This window comes from Lissotriton helveticus, chromosome 3_2 (genome assembly GCF_964261635.1).
Source record: "Lissotriton helveticus chromosome 3_2, aLisHel1.1, whole genome shotgun sequence".
NCBI classification, from domain to species: domain Eukaryota; kingdom Metazoa; phylum Chordata; class Amphibia; order Caudata; family Salamandridae; genus Lissotriton; species Lissotriton helveticus.
The window spans coordinates 466,268,396-466,287,028 of NC_136062.1; the positions used below are offsets into that span (position 1 = coordinate 466,268,396).

The 18,633-nt window shown below is 45.3% G+C and overlaps 1 protein-coding gene across 1 annotated transcript in view; it reads right to left on the bottom strand.

Annotated features, from left to right (window-relative positions):
* The window catches only part of LOC144826405 (astacin-like metalloendopeptidase), a 174,138-nt gene that overhangs the window by 59,462 nt on the left and 96,043 nt on the right, over nt 1–18,633 (bottom strand). The window lies entirely within an intron of this gene.

Below are 18,633 nucleotides of genomic sequence, written 5' to 3' on the forward strand. Positions count from 1 at the left end.
AAAAAAATACATGCCCTACTTTTTAAATGCTCTGCACCATGCCCTCTGGGCTGTGCTGGGCCTACCCTAGTGTAGGGAGAATAGTAGTGAGATTCATGGAGTATAGCATTATCTTTGATAAAGGTAATTTTCAGTTCTGTGGTAAAGGAGGTGAAGTCTTAGGATGGTTTGGGCCTAACAACAGCTTTAAACCTTTAATGCAACAGCAGGCCTGAAACATGGTTCAAGTGCTACTTAAGTGGGTGGCACCACAAGTGCTTAAGGCCACTATTAGTATTTAATTTACAAGCCCTGGACACACGTAGGGCCACTTTACTATAAGCATGGGCGTAAAATCCGTTCCGTTCACGGAATTTGCGAATTTTCTGCAATTTCGCGGTCCGTGAATCTCGCGAAATTGCAGAAAAATCCGCAAAATCGTGTGCGGGACGGATTTTCAAAAACTGAAGTACATGAAGCACTTACAGGGTTACAGCAGGTGCCGAAGTTGAAGCTAATTTCTTTGTAACCATTTACAAAATGGTTACAAAGAAATTAACTTCAACTTGGGCACCTGCTGTAACCCTGTGTGTGCTTCCTGAGCGGCGCCTCCAGAGTTGTTGCCTACTTGCAACTATTCTCTGACACTGCTCTGACCCTCGAAGCAGGGTCAGAGAATAGTTACAAGTATGGCACAATGCTCCATGCTGTCACAAAAATTAAACCACAACAGGAAGTACTTACAGATAAGGAAGCAGGTGCTGGACTTGAAGCTCAAATTCAGTAACAGATTAACCAGCCCCCGGTTGAGGCTGGGCAGGTGTGCTTTCTCCCCATAATCTACAGTGGTGAATCTGAGGGTGCTGTGATGAACCAGAAGCTGCAGTTGTGAACCAGAGGGTGCTGTGATGAACCTGAGGGTGGCAGTGGTGAACCAGAGGGTGGCAGTGGTGAACCAGAGGGTGCTGTGATGAACCAGAGGGTGGCAGTGATGAACCAGAGGGTGGCAGTGATGAACCAGAGGGTGACAGTGATGAACCAGAGGGTGGCAGTGGTGAACCAGAGGGTGGCAGTGAAAAACCAGAGGGTGGCAGTGGTGAACCAGAGGGTGTCAGTGGTAAACCAGAGGGTGGCAGTGGTGAACCAGAGGGTGCTGTGATGAAACAGAGGGTGGCAGTGATGAACCAGAGAGTGACAGTGATGAACCAGAGGGTGGCAGTGGTGAATCAGAGGGTGACAGTGATGAACCAGAGGGTGGCAGTGGTGAACCAGAGGGTGGCAGTGATGAACCAGAGGGTGGCAGTGGTGAACCAGAGTGTGGCAGTGATGAACCAGAGGGTGGCAGTGATGAACCAGATGGTGGCAGGGGTGAACCAGAGGGTGGCAGGGGTGAACCAGAGGGTGGCAGTGGTGAACCAGAGGGTGCTGTGATGAACCAGAGGGAGGCAGGGGTGAACCAGAGGGTGGCAGTGGTGAACCAGAGGGTGGCAGTGATGAACCAGAGGGTGGCAGTGATGAACCAGAGGGTGACAGGGGTAAACCAGAGGGTGCTGTGATGAATCAGAGGGTGGCAGTGGTGAACCAGAGGGTGGCAGTGATGAACCAGAGGGTGGCAGTGATGAACCAGAGGGTGACAGGGGTAAACCAGAGGGTGCTGTGATGAACCAGAGGGTGGCAGTGGTGAACCAGAGGGTGGCAGTGATGAACCAGAGGGTGACAGTGATGATCCAGAGAGTGGCAGTGGTGAACCAGAGTGTGGCAGTGATGAACCGGAGGGTGGCACTGGTGAACCAGAGGGTGCTGTGATGAACCAGAGGGTGGCAGTGATGAACCAGAGGGGGACAGTGATGATCCAGAGGGTGGCAGTGGCGAACCAGAGGGTGGCAGTGATGATCCAGAGGGTGGCAGTGGCGAACCAGAGGGTGGCAGTGATGAACCAGAGGGTGGCAGTGATGAACCAGAGGGTGGCAGTGGTGAACCAGAGGGTGGCAGTGGTGAACCAGAGGGTGACAGTGATGAACCAGAGGGTGGAAGTGATGAACCATATGGTGGCAGTGATGAACCAGAGGGTGGCAGTGGTGAACCAGAGGGTGGCAGTGATGAACCAGAGGGTGGCAGTGGTGAACCAGAGGGTGCTGTGATGAACCAGAGGGTGGCAGTGATGAACCAGAGGGTGGCAGTGGTGAACCAGAGGGTGGCAGTGAAAAACAGAGGGTGGCAGTGGTGAACCAGAGGGTGTCAGTGGTAAACCAGAGGGTGGCAGTGGTGAACCAGAGGGTGCTGTGATGAAACAGAGGGTGGCAGTGATGAACCAGAGGGTGACAGTGATGAACCAGAGGGTGGCAGTGGTGAACCAGAGGAGGGCAGTGATGAACCAGAGGGTGGCAGTGGTGAATCAGAGGGTGACAGTGATGAACCAGAGGGTGGCAGTGGTGAACCAGAGGGCGGCAGTGATGAACCAGAGGGTGGCAGTGGTGAACCAGAGTGTGGCAGTGATGAACCAGAGGGTGGCAGTGATGGACCAGATGGTGGCAGGGGTGAACCAGAGGGTGCTGTGATGAACCAGAGGGTGGCAGGGGTGAACCAGAGGGTGGCAGTGGTGAACCAGAGGGTGGCAGTGATGAACCAGAGGGTGGCAGTGATGAACCAGAGGGTGGCAGTGGTGAACCAGAGGGTGCTGTGATGAATCAGAGGGTGGCAGTGGTGAACAAGAGGGTGGCAGTGGTGAACCAGAGGGTGGCAGTGATGAACCAGAGGGTGGCAGTGATGAACCAGAGGGTGACAGGGGTAAACCAGAGGGTGCTGTGATGAATCAGAGGGTGGCAGTGGTGAACCAGAGGGTGGCAGTGATGAACCAGAGGGTGGCAGTGATGAACCAGAGGGTGACAGGGGTAAACCAGAGGGTGCTGTAATGAACCAGAGGTTGGCAGTGGTGAACCAGAGGGTGGCAGTGATGAACCAGAGGGTGGCAGTGGTGAACCAGAGGGTGGCAGTGGTGAACCAGAGGGTGACAGTGATGAACCAGAGGGTGGAAGTGATGAACCATATGGTGGCAGTGATGAACCAGAGGGTGGCAGTGGTGAACCAGAGGGTGGCAGTGATGAACCAGAGGTTGGCAGTGGTGAACCAGAGGGTGCTGTGATGAACCAGAGGGTGGCAGTGATGAACCAGAGGGTGACAGTGATGAACCAGAGGCTGGCAGTGGTGAACCAGAAGGTGCTGTGATGAACCAGAGGGTGGCAGTGATGAACCAGAGGGTGACAGTGATGAACCAGAGGGTGACAGTGTTGAACCACAGGGTGGCAGTGGTGAACCAGAGGGTGGCAGTGATGAACCAGAGTGTGGCAGTGGTGAACAAGAGGGTGGCAGTGGTAAACCAGAGGGTGGCAGTGATGAACCAGAGGGTGACAGTGATGAACCAGAGGCTGGCAGTGGTGAACCAGAAGGTGCTGTGATGAACCAGAGGGTGGCAGTGATGAACCAGAGGGTGACAGTGATGAACCAGAGGGTGACAGTGTTGAACCACAGGGTGGCAGTGGTGAACCAGAGGGTGGCAGTGATGAACCAGAGGGTGGTAGTGGTGAACAAGAGGGTGGCAGTGGTGAACCAGAGGGTGGCAGTGATGAACCAGAGGGTGGCAGTGATGAACCAGAGGGTGACAGGGGTAAACCAGAGGGTGCTGTGATGAATCAGAGGGTGGCAGTGGTGAACCAGAGGGTGGCAGTGAGGAACCAGAGGGTGGCAGTGATGAACCAGAGGGTGACAGGGGTAAACCAGAGGGTGCTGTAATGAACCAGAGGGTGGCAGTGGTGAACCAGAGGGTGGCAGTGATGAACCAGAGGGTGGCAGTGGTGAACCAGAGGGTGGCAGTGGTGAACCAGAGGGTGACAGTGATGAACCAGAGGGTGGAAGTGATGAACCATATGGTGGCAGTGATGAACCAGAGGGTGGCAGTGATGAACCAGAGGGTGGCAGTGGTGAACCAGAGGGTGCTGTGATGAACCAGAGGGTGGCAGTGATGAACCAGAGGGTGACAGTGATGAACCAGAGGCTGGCAGTGGTGAACCAGAAGGTGCTGTGATGAACCAGAGGGTGGCAGTGATGAACCAGAGGGTGACAGTGATGAACCAGAGGGTGACAGTGTTGAACCACAGGGTGGCAGTGGTGAACCAGAGGGTGGCAGTGATGAACCAGAGGGTGGCAGTGGTGAACAAGAGGGTGGCAGTGGTGAACCAGAGGGTGGCAGTGATGAACCAGAGGGTGGCAGTGATGAACCATAGGGTGACAGGGGTAAACCAGAGGGTGCTGTGATGAATCAGAGGGTGGCAGTGGTGAACCAGAGGGTGGCAGTGAGGAACCAGAGGGTGGCAGTGATGAACCAGAGGGTGACAGGGGTAAACCAGAGGGTGCTGTAATGAACCAGAGGGTGGCAGTGGTGAACCAGAGGGTGGCAGTGATGAACCAGAGGGTGGCAGTGGTGAACCAGAGGGTGGCAGTGGTGAACCAGAGGGTGACAGTGATGAACCAGAGGGTGGAAGTGATGAACCATATGGTGGCAGTGATGAACCAGAGGGTGGCAGTGATGAACCAGAGGGTGGCAGTGATGAACCAGAGGGTGGCAGTGGTGAACCAGAGGGTGCTGTGATGAACCAGAGGGTGGCAGTGATGAACCAGAGGGTGACAGTGATGAACCAGAGGCTGGCAGTGGTGAACCAGAAGGTGCTGTGATGAACCAGAGGGTGGCAGTGATGAACCAAAGGGTGACAGTGATGAACCAGAGGGTGACAGTGTTGAACCACAGGGTGGCAGTGGTGAACCAGAGGGTGGCAGTGATGAACCAGAGGGTGGCAGTGGTGAACCAGGGGTGGCAGTGATGAACCAGAGGGTGGCGCTGCTAAACTGCCCAGGAGCCCTGTGGGTGTGAGCCCCCGCGCTGCTGAGCTGCCCAGGGGTTGTGAGCCCACGTGCTACTGAACTGCCCTGGGGCCCAGTGGGTGTAAGCCTCCGTGCTGTTGAACTGCCCCGGAGCCCTCTCAGTGTGAAAATCATTTGTGCGCAATTGTCTGGGAGCCCTCTGGGTGTGAGCACACATTGTGCTAAGTGCCCCCCTCCCCCAGTACGTATATACCCGTACCGCACAGCACCTTTATGCTCTTGCACCATGAAGTCTGGTGCCTGGATGCTCCTGATCCGTGTAGGTGGTACCACCATCTGGTGCAGTCAAAATGTAAAGTCATAACTTGCTACACAGCACCAATAAACACACTGTCCCCCCTGGCACCTGTATGCGCATGTACCAGGCGTGGAGCACCCACATGCCACTGCACCCAACTGCCCAGCGCCAACATATGCCTGTACGGGAGAGTTTAGTATGAGATGGGACATTGTCCAGCAGCAGCAGCTGCATGCACCTAAACCCACTGAGCAGGATCAGAATGGCTTTGTACCAACACGCGCAGAAGAGCTATCTTGGACATCTGAAGGATTCTGAGGTCCTGTGCCAAACGTATTTTTGCATCCATGAGTTTCCCGAGCGCCATCCCCGTGTAGCTCCTGTGACCAGGAGGCTGCTTTCTCCTCATCTGCTGCTCTGCTCGGTCTCTGACCCTTTATAAACAAGATGCATGTGAACTCGCATAGAAGCCCCGCCCTTTTGGCCCCGTCCACCACACACTAGCGGTGTGAAACATCTTCCCGCCCGTCTCCACTATAATGGCCAGCTCGCTCAAGGGACCTCGGCGCCTTTTGGCGCGCTGGAAAAGTTACAGGCACACGTGGTCACATATTTGTGCAAATGGCACATAAATCCGCGAGTTCGCGGGAAAATTAGCGATCTCGCGGATTTATTTTGCCATTTCGCACTAATTCGCGGACTGCGAATTCGTAAATTTCGCCCATACTTACTTTACCAGTGACGTACAAGTAAATTAAAAATGCTGATTCATTATAAGCCAATACTACCATGTTTTAGGGAAAGAGCCCAAGAAAAACTGGAGGTCTGCAAGCAAAAATGTTCGGGGGAAACCGTGCCAACGATGCGAGGTCTAACAAAGCATATAAAACGTTAATGCACCTTTTCTATCCACATACTATACAGAATATGTATTTACATATGCACAGTGTAAACAGGTCATTCAATGTGTAAATTCACCAAAACTATCTCCACATTATACACAGATAGTAAGTGCACCAGCACCATCTGCAAACTAAGAAACATGTGTTGACATTAATACACACTGTGCAGAATATGTAACTGCACTTGTGCCACACTGAAGCTACAAGGACAGTTTAACTCTGTATAGTTTCAGTCATTTTGCCCATTCCAGGACACACCAGGTGAACATAGATGTGATTTCCCCCCTGTCTAGAACTCCATCACTGCCACCCTCTTCAACCAAGATGTGTTGCAGGGCTATATAATACAGTTGTTGCACCTCTCACCTGTACACATTGTTATACATGCATGAGAGTATTAATATGTTACATGTCTCCATAAACAGCTACTGTCCCTCACCAGTACAGGTGAACTCACAGTGCAGCTATCCTGAAAGGCTTTACCTGCACACAGACTTATATAATAATATTAATGAGTCTCTCACCTTGAGCCCCTTCTCTCACCTGTATAAGTACACTCACAGTGACGCACTCCTGAGATGTTTTAGCTGTGTCCAGTTCTATAACACACTGAACTACAGTGGTCACCTCTACAGGTGCACACGTAGTGATGCACATCTTGGATTCTTTAACATCACACAGGTATACATAACTCTGTTTAACTTGGTCTCACCTATACAGATGAACAGAGCTCTAAATAACAGCATCACTGCACCTCCCACCTGTACCGGTGTACAGGTCTATATAACACTGATAGTTCACCTCTCACCCATCCAGGTGCATTCACAGTACTAGACACCTGAGAGACTGCACTTGAATACAGGTGAATATGACACTGTTCCCTCCCTTCTCCCCTGTATAAGTGTTCTCACAGAGCAACACACCTGGAAGCCTGCACTTGTACACAGATTAATATAACACTGTTACTTCCCTTCTCATCTATCCCGGTGCATTCCCCAAAAATAGACAAATGAGAGTCTGTGCATGAGCACAGATGAATATAACACTGTTACTTCCATTCTCACCTGCACAGGTGCACTCACAGAGATACACACCTGAGACCCTGCACTCGCGTAAAGGCAAATATAACAATGTGAGTTCCACTCTCACCAGTATAGGTGCGCTCACAGAGATATGGACCTGGGAGTCTGCACTTGACTGTGTGTTCCCTTCTCACCCGCACAAGTGCACACACAGAGATACACACCTGAGAGCCTGCACTTACAAACAGGTGTAAATAACACTGTTCCTTCCCTTCTCATCTGTCCAGGTGCATTCCCAAAAACTAGACATATGAGAGTCTATGCATAAGCACAGATGAATATAACACTGTTACTTCCCTTCTCACCTGCACATATGTACTCATACAGATACACACCTGGGAACCCGAACATGCATGGGGGAGAATAAAATACTGCTACTTTCACTCTTACCTGTACAGGTGCACTCTCAGAGAAATACACCCAGGAGTCTGCACTTGTACAAAGATTAATATAACACTGTTACTTCCCTTCTCGTCTGTCCAAGTGCATTTCCAAAAACTAGACATATGAGAGTCTGTGCATAAACACATGTGAATATAACACTGTTACTTACCTTCTCACCTACACAGGTGCACTCACAGAGATACACACCTGAGAGCCTGCACTTGCATGTGGGTGAGTATAACTCTGCGTTTTCCCTTCTCACCTGTTAAGATGCATTCACAGTGATACACACCTGAGAGTCTGCACTCACACACAGGTTAAAATAAAACTGTTACTTCCCTACTCACCTGCACAGGTGTACTCACGGAGATACACACCTGGGAGGCTGCACTAACACACAGGTGAATATATAACACTGTTGGAGGGGGCGTGGCCAAGTGGTCCGTAAGATGGTGGCAGGTCTTTGAGGCTCCAAACGGCACAAGAGACATGTCTTAGCTGCGGAATCCGGTGTTCGGTGTTGAAGTGTCCACTGCAACGGAATTGGTGCGCGAGCGCCGAGAGACAAGGTATTTTTCATTTTTTGGCTATTTTCTAGCCATTTACCTTGTCATTGCTCCCTCTCGTCACGCACCTCAGAATCGGCCATTGCAGGCGCAATTTTGTCTAATTCAGAGCGCGATGGAGCCAGCTTCGTGTGCCGGGTTGCGTTAGGATACATACGGCTCCCGATGTTAAAATAGAAGCAGGGAAGCCATGGAAATACAATCTTAACATTTATTTGCTGCTTTTAAAGGGACAGTACTGTAATGTGGCATGACAGGTGTACATTACATTCATGGCATTTTCTACAGCTCCTGTTTATTGAAATATTCTAGAGAAAGACATTTTTGACTGCAAGCCTCTCGGAAAACACTGCAATTTCAGAGAAAGCTGATATGCCAGCAATCTAATTATCTAATACACAGGTGGGCACACAGTTTGGATGTTCTTCACAATAATTTATTCGGCTTAGCCTTCAACTATTAGGTGACACACATGATACTTTGAAACAACGCTTACTCTTTAGATAGTCCTCTTCGTGTGGCATTGGGTCTTCTTCACAGCCTTTTTTAAATAATTTTTTGCATGCTTATGGAGTTCTCTCCCCTCTCCAGTCTGAAAGCTGTTACCTCATCTACCATCAAGCCCACTGCTCGCAAAGTCTCAAACGCTCCAAACTAGCGGCAGAAAAAAGACCCTGTTTCTTCTACTAAATCTCCTCTATCTTTGACTTTGGAAGGCCTTATGAAGGAGATCAAACATTTGAAACCCTTTTTCATGGAGACTCATTTTATACTTCAACGTATTGAGGAAAAGTGGTCTACACTTGAGTCATGGGTGTCAAGTGTCGAACAACGGATTAGTGAAGTGCAGGACGTGGCTGTCAAAATTGATGGTATGGCTAAGGAGATAGCGCTCTTGAAGCAACAGACAAAAGATTTAAAAAAACGGAACAGGCATACAATCTTTGAATATATGGTATTCCGGAATGAACGGAGGGGTAGACATGCTTGCTTATCTTGGGATACATATTCCCAAGCTGGTGGGCCTTAAAGAAGGAACTCATCTCAATTTACAATGTGCTTACCGTATTGGCCGTAAATCTGCAAGTGCTTCAAGCTCTGGCCGTCTTAGAGGAATAATAGTTCTCTTTCCAGAGTATACCGAGCTGCTTATGGTGCTAACGGCTGCTAAGCAAAGGAAGCAAATGTTATGGTCTGGTCAGAGGGTCTTTATTTTCCAAGATGGAGCACATAGAACTGCCACTCGTTGGAATTAAGTTTTATCTTTCCAGCCAACTCTACGATTTATGAATGCAAGATATGGACTTGTGCATGCATGCTTCTTCACATATAAGGACCAAACTTTTTCATTTGTCTGTCCTGAAGACCTAAAGGAATGTATTCTCCAACATAAGGGCAAAGCAATGGATCTCGGAAAGTTTGAACTTTTTGTTTGAATGGCACCTCACCTGTCATAGACTTTTTCCTTTGACCCTTGTCTCTGAAATGAATACACATCGTATTTTGTATGACTAATTATATCGTCATTAGTGATACCATGTTCAATTGTTATGGTGTTTGTTATGGTTGTTGTCCTTACCCAATTGGTCTGTTTGGTTAACCTTCTTATTTATTTATTACTCCTTACAGTTGTCTATTGTCTAATCTGGACTCCCTTCTTTGATGTTTTTGTTCCCCACGCACCTTCCTCCTAGACCCACTGTTTCCATACTACCTTCGTGTTTGGTAAGTTGTATTCATAGAACATCTAAGTACTATTCATTCCTATCGCTAATTTATTCGTCTTGTTATCTTACGGGCCATAGTTACGTGGATTGTTGCAGTGCTTTTATCTCCTTTTTCCTTTTATTTTTTCCTTCTCTCTTCATATTCTGTTTCTTCTCCATTATGATGATTGTCTCCATCACTATTGCCATGCAATCTAAATGGACTTTTGCCTGCTTTTCGTCTTTGGTCTTGCGCTTTTCTACCCCTCCATCATATTCTTCTTACTTTGAATGTGTCTTACATTTTTCAAGAATAAAGCTTTTTGTTATCTTTATTGTCTGTATTGTCTCTATCAGAATTACTGTTCCTCTTCCTATTTTCATCTCCTCTACCTCTTTAACTTTCCTTTCTCTTTTTTTACATATTTTCTTTTTTTGGTCTCATTACACATTATAGTTCTTTGTTGAAGCCCTCTTCAAGAGGGTGGCAATACAGTTGGAAATGGAAGGAGTCCCCAGGGGACCGCTTACCCTTTGCAAATGCCAGAGAAAATATTTTCTAGGGGCAGGCAGTGGTCCCATGGACCTGCCCTTACAAAATGAAACAAAAACGTCTCCATTTTTTAAATGCATCCCATTTTCCTTTAAGGAAAACGACAGCTTTATATAAAAGCAGTCCTAGACATGGACGTCTGCTGAGTCCTCATTAATATGCATGAGGCATGCAATTTGCGACCCCATTGGTAATTGCAATCAGTGTCACAGACAGTGTTGTACATACCAATTTGCAACTCACAAATTGCGAGTCGCTATTGAGACGCAATTTGTGAGTTGCAAATTCCTTTGTCATAAATCTGGCCCTAAAAGTGTTTTTTGGTCAATTTTGCTGTGAGTTCACAGTGAACCTGCAAATCTGGCAAAATTTTGAAAAAAATACATACGGTCTTAATGAGGAGGCCCCTCTGTGGGCTAAATCCTGGGGCCATGGCAAAATTATAATTAACTAAAGGAGGGGGATTCATGGGGCCCCCCTCCTATGGTATTTATATATCCAGGAGGCCAGTACTTATTTTACTATAGGGGGCTGTGTGGACCCTCATTAAACAGCAACTTCCATAGGGCCAATTTGTAAAAAATAGTGAGGCTTCATGACCCTCCCAGGACCCAAGAACACCACCTCCCTTGGTCCCTTTTAAATGAATTTGGGGGGCCAAATAGGCCGCCCCTTTCCCTTGCGGATCACCACCTCCTCGGGGCTAAATAACAAAATGGAAGAGGGGCCACTGGGTCACCCCTCCCATGTCTTCAGGGCCCTAAGGGACCACCAGCTCGGTGTGCAGACAGAATATTGAATACAAAATATCGAGTTGCACAAATATTGAGTAAAAAATATAGTGGTTCAGAAATATCGACAGCAATAATATCATGGTCAAGAATATCGACTTAAGGTAAGTAATATCAACTTTAAAAATAAGTGTTTATTATCTTCTGCAAAAATATATTAGGTAAAAATATCGTTTTTTTAATTTATGTTATGTATTTTAGTATATATTTTATATGTATGTGTTGTATGCTTTTTGTATATGAATTGTTAGTATTTTTAATGTGTGTTACATTTTTAGTAGTTATTACTTTTTTTATTTGAATTCTGCGTTTTTAGTTCCATAGAGGGTTGTGGGTTTATAGGGGAATAGGGTGGGAAGTAATTTAATTATATTAAATTAATTGATTCATTTTTATTTATTAATATTAGTTTAATTGCGATTTTATAGTTTTAAATGTTTAAAGTAATTTATTACTAAATAAGGAATACTTGGTTGTTAATTAATTTTAATAAATTAATTGGTATTTAATTATGGTAATTGGGTACTTAGTTTTAGGTGTGTGTTTTGGGGTTCATAGGAGTAAAGGGTGTTAAGTAGTGTATTCATGTTTTATTATTAATTTTTTGTTAATTGATAATAATTAAATTAAATTAAATTATATTATGGTAATTGTTTAATTAATTTTAGGTGTGGGTTGTGGTGTTTATAGAAGTAAAGGGTGGGAAGTAATTTGTGTTTAATTAATATATAGTTCCTAATTAATTTTAATTATTTGATATTTATTTTGAGTAATTGTTTATTTTTTGTGTGTAAAGGGATAAAGTGTGGGTTTTAAATACATTACTTTATTATTAGTTGTTAATAGTAATAGTTTTTAATTGACATATAACTTTTAATTGTGTTTTATTATCTTATTGTTTAGTGTGTGTGGTGTATATCTACACTACTATTATAAAGGAAGAACTTTGAACCTTTGAGGCGGGTAAACTCGGGAACCACAGCGCCAATCCACACACCCGATACATTATTGTAATCGTCAGGGTGTGCAGATGGACATAGGCTATATAAAGTAAAAAAATATACGTTATTTAAAAAATGTAGCGAAAAAAAAGTAGTCCCGTGGAAGAAGCGCCGGCCGCGACCTGCGTGCTGACGTCAGGAGCGCGGGGAGGAGCGGCGCCCAGTAGCGCGAGGAGGAGCGGCGGACAAGCGGGGAGGAGCGGCGGACAGGCGGTAAGGTATGGCGGACAGGCGGGGAGGAGCGGTGACGAGCGGCGAGGAGCGGTGAACTGAGGAGCACGGGGGAGGAGCGGCGGCTGAGGTAAGGCTCCGGGGGACCCACGGACAATGTCGGGGCAGGCGGGGGTCGGGGCAGGCGGGTGTCGGGGCAGGCGGGGGTCAGGGCAGGCAGGGGACGGGGCGGGCGGGGGCCCTGAACACTCATGGCGGGGGGCGGGCGGGAGCCCTGAACACTCATTTCGGGACGGGCTGCTATGTCGGGGCGGGCGGGGGTCGGGGAAGCCTGATTGCTCCCGGACAAGGTCGGGGCGGGCTGCTATTTATAGTAATAAAGTGTGTGGTCAATTAATGTTTATTCATTTTTTTATTACTGATTTTTTTTAATTGTTTATTAATTATTTTAATTATGGAAGTAAATGTAATTTACAATGTTTTGTTTTTGGTGTGGTGTTATATGGTAGGAAAAAAAATAAATACACATATGCATAGATTATTTTTGTTCGTAAATATTTTCTAGTATAAAAGAATTTTACTCATTTAAAATGTTATATAATATTTGTAGGTTGTTATATGTAATTAATATCATAATAGGATTTCTTTTTATATATTTAATATATTATATTTTTCTTTTTTTAAATATTGTTTTATTTATTTATTTTTTAATATTTATTTTTAACTCTTGGTGGTATATGATAATGTCGGACGGATACCCCCATGAGGGCGGTGGCGATCCGCCCGACATTATCTCCCACCCGCCTCCCATTTCCGCAGGCATATTAGGATGGCAGGGGTACCGCGGCGGATGGGAAGATCGTCCGCCGCTCTCCCGCCCGGTCGACGAGGCGACCAGGTAGGAAAAGGGTTGAATATGGTCGGGGTGTCTGCAAAACACCGCCGTCCATATTACTATGCAGGCGGAAAGCAGCCTTTCCGTGGCGGTGAAAGGCATGCAGTGATCGAAGTTGGGGGCCCGTTGTGTGCCCCCAGGATGTTGGGGTGGTGGGGGTGCAAATGGGGCTACCTATGGTACCCCCCTGCATTTGCATGCACAACATGGCAGGCACCGCGCGGAGACCTGCCACGTTGTGCATGCAAAAGCACAATGTGCAGCCACAGCATTGAGGCAGGCGGTGCAGTGTGCACTGCCTGCCACAATGATGTGGATGGGGATGCCACCGTGGCGGGGGCATCCTAATCACCGGTGCGAGACTGCCGCACCACTGGCGTCTGGTCCCAGCACCGCTAGGGTGGCGGGCGGACGTAAGTCTACCCGCTATCCTAATAGGCCCCTTTGAGTGTGAATAGTAATTTTTGTCTCTCTGCTATCCCACACCTTCCTTAATGTTGCACTCACTGGAGTAAGAACAGTAATTGTAACCTCTCCGCTATCCAGCTTTTTCCCTATTGTTGCAATTACTGGATGGGAATAATAAGTTTTATCCCTCCGCAATACAACACTTTTCCTACTGTTGCACTCACTGCAGTTGGAATAATACATTTTAATCATCCACTATCCAACACTTTCCCTACTGTTGCACTCACTGGAGTGGGAATAGTAATTTTTACCCCTGCGCTATCCAATACTTACCCTACTGTTGCACTCACTGGAGTAGGAATAGTTATTTTTACCCTTTTGCTATCCAACATTTTCCCTACTGTTGCATTGATTGTATTTTGAAATATAAGTTTAAATATTTTTTAATAGTTTAATGTGTTAATTTAATACGGATTTTTATTTTTCTGTATTTTAAATCATGAATATATATTTTAATTTGTTATAATATTTTAAACTTTTAACATAAATTAAAAATAATAGTTTATTAATTGTTTTATAGTAAATATATGTGTATACATTTGTATATGTGTGTGTTTATCTTTTTTAAGTTTATTTGTTATATTTTATTAAAATGTACATTACATTTATTTTACTTTGTTAAAATTATATTTAATATTTAATATATTTAATATATATTATTTTATTTAATATTTATATAATAGTCGATATTTTATACATCTATTTTTTTACATCGATATTTTTTAGTCAATATTTTTGTACTTACCTGTTTAAGTATAGGAGTGTACATTTTTGTTGTCTATATTTTTTGCTCGATATTTTTTACAATGGGACTTTTTTACATCGATGTTGTGTCAGTGAAACCACCACCTCCCCAGAGTGGCTGTTCTAAGTAAAACAAGGGGGGTGCTCACCACCCCCCTGCTGGAGCCAATAATAGCCCTGAGGACCGCCACCATCCAGGTTTGGCTCCTACATTGTCCCAGTATACCCACCCCAAAGACATTGCTGTTTGCTACGGCTTGGCAGGAGCATTACCGCTCCCGCAATGCCATAGCAAACTCTTTTCTACTCCGAGTAAGAGTGAGCATGTAAAAGCAATGCTGGCTCCCGCAGGAGGGAGGGGGCCTGGATCCTGGCGGCTCCCCCAGCAGTCCCTAACAGATGAAAGTGGGTGCCTCAGGTGGGACTGGACACCCATAATAAAGGCCTGGCCCCAGGGGATAAAATCGGCCTGGGAGGGGACCCACTCGGCCCCCTCCCTTTTTTAAATAAATAAATAAAACAAGCATTGGTAAAGGCAACAGGTCTCGCCGATGTAAGAGCTCCTGGCTTTTTCAATATATTTTAACCATGTTGTACACCAGCATGGGTGCTGTTCAGCCTGGCTACAAATTAGTGGGGAAAAGGAGAGCAAAATGTTGTAAAGTCAAGTAGAGTGAAGTTTTATGAAGTGGCATCGAGTGATGTAGAGGTGAGTGGTTTTGGACACATGGTAACCCTTCTTTGGCTGTTTTACCGGATGTGTTGATGCACCTACAGAATGAGTATGGGGCAGCACCTGCCCTGGACTTAGAGATGAAACTGATGGAAAAATGTTCTGCAGTGTGCGCCATTATGTTAAGTAACATAAAAGAGGGGGACGCAGCTGCATTGGCTACAGGCCAACATCTGAGGGATTTTACTCCTGCATAGCAGGAATCACCCAAAATTATTGAAGAAACATATGCTATACTGGATAAGGCTAATTTGGGTGCAAAACCTGGGAAACTACAACTTAAGAGTAATTCTGAAAAGGATAACTCTAAGCAAGCACCTGATTCTTCAACAAACAAGAAATGTGATAACAAACAAAAGAATAAAGACAAGCAAAGGTCACGGGATGGGTCTTCTCATCAGCTAACCACTGAAGAAAGATCTAATCCCAGAAAATGTGATAATATTTGGAAGCCTGACAGGTATCAGTCTGCTGGTACACGTTCCTCTCCTTCCTTTCAGAAGTCATCCAATACACAATCAGAGAGAGGTGGACGGTCAGAGCATGATTGGAAGAGAAGTAAAACTGAAGAATCATAATGTTTGTCTGATTACATTGTTAATAAAGAAGAAAAACAAAAGACTCCTAAACCTCAATTCAAGAAGGAAAAAGGTAGCCGGAATTAAAATCAGGCATATCCGGAATACTGAGGACTCTGCTTCAGAACGTGGAATAGAAAGTGACGATGCTGGACAGTGCAGCAGAAGTCACGATAGCTTGCCAGAACCTGTTGGATTGTGTGGTGGCAGCAGCACTGAGTGAGCATATCACGGTGGAAACACCTGATACAAGGGTAAGTGTCCCCCATAATTTATAAGAAATAACACTCCAATTGGAGGGGGACATACCCAGAAACATCAATGCTCTCTTTTGGGAGAAGCTGACATATGGTTACGACATTTTTGTGGCTGAAAAAGATTGGCCACCTGAGTTTGTAATGGAATGCTCATAGGGGGAAACGATAATTTTACCTCCTATTTCTGACCTCAACACAGAATCAGTTAAACATTCATACGGCAAGCAGTGGGGGTTAGGACTAGTTCCTGTATTATACCGCAATCATGTTGGGTTGGATGATGAGTCACTTCATCATGATATCCAATTAAATCAATTCCTCAACCGCACAGACAATAGCCAATAAAACATGAAGGTAAAAAACAAGTTAGGGAAATCCTAGAACAACATGAATACCAGGGTGTAATAGAAAATTGCACTTCATCAAATAATAATCCCTTGTTTCCTGCAATGAAACCAGACAATTCATACAGTCTAGTTTTAGACTACAAGCATTTAAACATATCTACACGCACATTTCCAGTACAAAATGCACACAGTGCTGCGTTAATGAATAACATTGTGTGGAAACAATAAAAAACAATACTAGATATATAATGAAAACAGGAATTTGAGAGCATTTTCAATGCAAGGTTCACAAATACAATTTTGCCATTTACCTCAAAGGTATAAGAATAGCCCTGAGCTGTTTTCAGCCAGAGTGACAGAGTTACTTCCAAATTTTGATGAGAAGGCATTGTTCTATGTAGATGATATCTATCTGATGGACAATGACTTAATGGAACACTTTAACAGAGTAGACCACATATTCCTGGGGTATGCTCACTTGAGATAAAAATGTATGTCCTCATTTATAAAAAGTGTTGCATCGCTCTAGTAAAACAGTGATGCAACACTTTTCAGTGTGCCCTCCTTGCGAAGCCATGGATGTGCCGTATTTACTGTACGGTGCTCCATGTCTCACAGATTGATAGGTAAGTCAGGAATCATGACATATCTGTCGGTGCAAAAATGGCGCATTGCTGGAGTATGTCTGGAAACAGATGCAACTCCAGCAATGTGTCATTTCACATGGGGCAAGCCCGTTGTGAAAAGGGCTGCGTCACCCCTTATGCCTGCTTCAAGCAGGTTTAAGGATTTGACCCAGTAAGGCCGTAGAAGTGTTGCAGTGAAATCTCATAGATTTCACTGCAACACTTCTGTGAGCCTTTTATGCACTGGAATGCTCACTCTGCATGTGTTATACCTGTCACAAGCAGGTATAATGTAGCGCAATGGTTTACAAAGAGACGCATCTGCCTAGATGCGTCACTTCGTAAATATGGCCCAGTGTGTCACATTTTTTACACTACCGCAGCGTCACAAAAGTGACGAAACAGTGGTATAAGAGCTTCATAAATAAGGACCTTAATTTAAAAAAATCAAAAATTGCCCAACTCAATGTCCTGTTTCTGAGATATGAGTGTCAAGTGAAGGCAAAAGCCTAGCAGCACCTTTTTTTGAAGAACGTTCATTGCTCCAAATTCTGAAAAGTCTACAATCCATTTTTGGATTTTTTATATTTGGCACAGCATACATTTTGGATTATGTAGAGCAGGTAAAACCGTTGTACGATTTAATCAGACCTGATTTTTCAATCAACCATTGCAGACAGTAACATTCAAACATTTTACGCTCCGTACAAGCTGATATGATAACTTCCAAACATTTACACACACATGTAAACACGACCAACCTGGTGATCCATGTAGTCACTGGACCAACTGGGTATGCTTATATTACTTTCAAAATAGTTGATACAGTACTAATTGCACAAAAAACACATAGGTTCACAAACGCTGAGATGCATTTTGAATCTTCTGATAAAATTCTCACTGCGGTACAGATTGCTTTGGTTAGAAGGGGAGCGTTACCTTAGGGAAAACGCATAATTTTTGTGACCCCGGTACCAACCTTAGATACCATTAGCTAAGCGAGCATTGCAAATGCCAAAGTATTACATCCACGAAGGATTCAATGGGCTAACTTTTTCACTGCAACAGATGTAGATTACAGATTTGATTCTACAATGTAAACACAACCATTCCTGAAGTACAAACAAGAATATGCTCTACTGAATGAAATATTGCCTCTAGATTTATGTAATTACATTATTTATACTGATTGATCTGATCGGCCTGCCGTATTCTGAGGCTTGTGCAATTGTAAAGGGGTGCATGCATGACGGAAAGTTCAGATCTGAAAAAACAGACATGCAGTCCCCAGGAGACTGTACAGCGCAGCTTGCAGAATTCAATGCCCTGATACTGGTACTACAAAATACAGATCATGAATTCCCCACACTTATAGTGTGTGATTCATAATACTGTGTCTAGTCCTATAATGAATCCTGTCACTAGTGGGCCCAGAATGGATTTCGAGATTCTAATGGTTGCAAAGTAAAGCACAAGTTGCTTTGGGAATAAGTGGCAAAGCTGAAAGAATGCTAGTCATGGGCTCATGTTATTCACACATTGAGTCATCAATGTGTTGGCGTTCACGTTGCAGGGAAATCCATGGGTGCTCAAGCCGCTAAGGCACAAGATTATACAGAGATATCATGGTGGCTGCCAATGCCACCTGCAATGACACACACCTTCCGAAAGGCTTTC